The sequence below is a fragment of the Meleagris gallopavo genome, chromosome 1 (assembly GCF_905368555.1).
Source record: "Meleagris gallopavo chromosome 1, MGAL_WU_HG_1.1, whole genome shotgun sequence".
Classification (NCBI taxonomy): Eukaryota; Metazoa; Chordata; class Aves; order Galliformes; family Phasianidae; genus Meleagris; species Meleagris gallopavo.
In genome coordinates this window covers 25,587,170-25,589,669 of record NC_139404.1, presented here as the reverse complement: position 1 = coordinate 25,589,669, position 2,500 = coordinate 25,587,170, and the positions used below count along the sequence as shown (strand labels likewise).

At 40.6% G+C, this 2,500-nt stretch overlaps 1 protein-coding gene across 13 annotated transcripts in view; it reads left to right on the top strand.

The window, feature by feature from the left end:
• Positions 1–2,500, top strand: part of FOXP2 (forkhead box P2) — a 410,750-nt gene that overhangs the window by 343,501 nt on the left and 64,749 nt on the right. The gene's annotated exons all lie outside the window — the stretch shown is intronic.

Below are 2,500 nucleotides of genomic sequence, written 5' to 3'. Positions count from 1 at the left end.
ACTCTGAAACACAGACTTTCTGATCTGACTGTTCTTAAGAGGCTTTCTGAGATGCAACATTTTGTAGGGTTGCTATATGCATCATCTTTGTGACAGAGTTGGGAGATGGAGTTCTTTGAGGACATCTAGTGACAAATGAGCTGCAGTCACAAATCAAGTATTTCACTTCATCTCTTCACTTTTTTCTGAGATCTCTGTGAGAATTCGCTGGGGGTTTGTGGCCCTCTGAAAGGTCCCAGTGCTGCGCCTGATCTGATCTTTTCTCTGGGTCCCTCTGCTGCCCTCTGTCTGAACTGGCTTTGGTTAAATTGGGAGATTCCCATGAAAAAGAATTGGAATTTGCCTCTTTGCTACGTTTTTGAGAGATCAGAGCAGAAGTCTTGAAAAATACGGACACCAAAGCAGAGAAAAATTCCTAATGTACATAACTTCCCAGAATGTAGCACCCTTCTGTTATTCTTCTGGCCCACATTCCACTGTAACAGTTCCAGTAAGAAATAAAGTGCAGTCAGGTATATCCCTGAAGGCTGTGAAATGTGCCAATTTATAATACCTAGTTAAAATTAGAGAAATCTTTTTGCTTAATAAGTTTTGCTGATTTGAAATTCAAGCTGTTTTCAAAATGTGCCTTTTATCTATAGGGAATGAGATATACTTACATTGATCCTCATATACAGTTCTGTTAAGGCCAGTATCATCTATGTAAGTATGTCTTTTTCTAATGTTCATGACTGCCTGTTCTCGTGCTTTTTTCCATCATCCCGAAAAACAAGTGAATTAGGTTCTCTCCTCCAGCTTATACTGTTGGGAGTGACTGTTAAAATATAGAGGAAAAGCAGGAAAAGACAAGCTCTTCGAGCACACAGAGCAGGTGTATCTCCAGGTATGAGAGCAAGTACACAGGCAGGGAGGTTGAGAACAGATGGTACCAAAGCCCAGCACAAATGGGGTTGGTGGAGGAAGCTGTATTTCAGACTGAAGAACAGAGCATGGCCTGCATCTTACTGGCTTCAGTCTTTAGCTCTGAACAAGCAAGTCAGGGCCACCTCCAGAGTCAATTTGCACTCTGTGTAGATCAGAATTTTTACTTATGTGTTTGAACATACATCTGCCAGAGAAGAAGATAAGATAAGGAGCGGATGCCAAAGGAAGAGGGGGAGTGGTGCAACTCTTACCATTTGCTGTATGGCAGAATGGTAAGCATGTGTGGGCTAGGAAAATTCTTCCAAGATTTAAAGATGAAAGCTAATGATTGAACTGGGAAGGTGTTTGCCTTCTTCACTGCATCCTCATTCGTGTCACACATGAGAGTTCAGTAGCATCACTGCAGTGAAAGTGTTGCAAGAAGGCAAGTTCAGATCTCTTGTAAGCAGAAGAAGCTTACTGCCTTCAGACACAGGCTGCAGTCAGTCAGTTTTACTGCCTGCTTGTGCATCCCAAAGTTGTAACAAGTTGTTTTTCGGGCCCTTAAGACTTTGTAGTCTTAGAATAAAATATCACTGAATAGAGATGTGGTATTTTCAATATTACAAAACTGGTGGGGGTTACCAAGATTAACCATCAACAAGTTAGGTGCCTAGTCACTGTAGGTCTGGGCTCAACGGGGAGGGACAGAAACATTCAGAGAGTGGTACATCCCGTGCTAAAATAGTCCAAACTGTATCATATACACCTTCCTTGGGATTTTATTTTTTCTACTGACTTTAGAAATAGTTCAGTGATAGCAGAGAGAAAATGTCCCACCTGATGGCTGAAAGTGAGAGACGAATCCTCCCCAAAGAGTTCAGTTGCGATGGAAGTCTGGTTTGTCTCTTCCACTGTTTTAGAGTAAGGACTTCAGAACTTCTGCTCTTAAAATTCATTCATTGTTTGCAAATGGTTATCTGACTTCTGAGTAGTGGAATTTTTACTTTCAGACTTTTCATTAGTGAGTGTTTTAAGAGATAAATTTATGTTGTGATGAATCATGTGAGAGGTGGTAATCTGTACAGTATTGGATGAAGTAATTTCTTTTAAATGTAAATTGTAGAAGACTTGTGTTTTTCTCTAAGTGTAAAGGCTTTTATGTAAAGCCTTTTGGGACAGATTCAAGTAATAAAAGTATTAGAAAAGTATTTCTTCTTAAGAGTTGCTTGTGATTTATTTTATTAAAAATATATGTATTTTTCTGATTTACAGAAGACTGCAATGTCCTACAAAGTTATTGCAAAACAGTGTTTCTATGCCAGCTTTCGATTATGTAGAGAAAAAAAAAGCACTGTTGGATGTTGCTAGACAAGGCAGTGGTTGCTTTTTCAAGAGTGAAAAACTTGTCCTGCTGGAGGCTGTTTGCCTGTGTTTGGGTCTGGTTGATCAGTGGTTTCATACACTGCACCTGCTGCAATGGCTCAGCACATCCCTCAGGCTCTGTTAGAGGACTTCCCTCTCATCCACACACACACGTTTGCTGTGCCTTTGCCGCTTACACCTAAGAGCCTGTGTGTGGGGGCTCATGCATGTG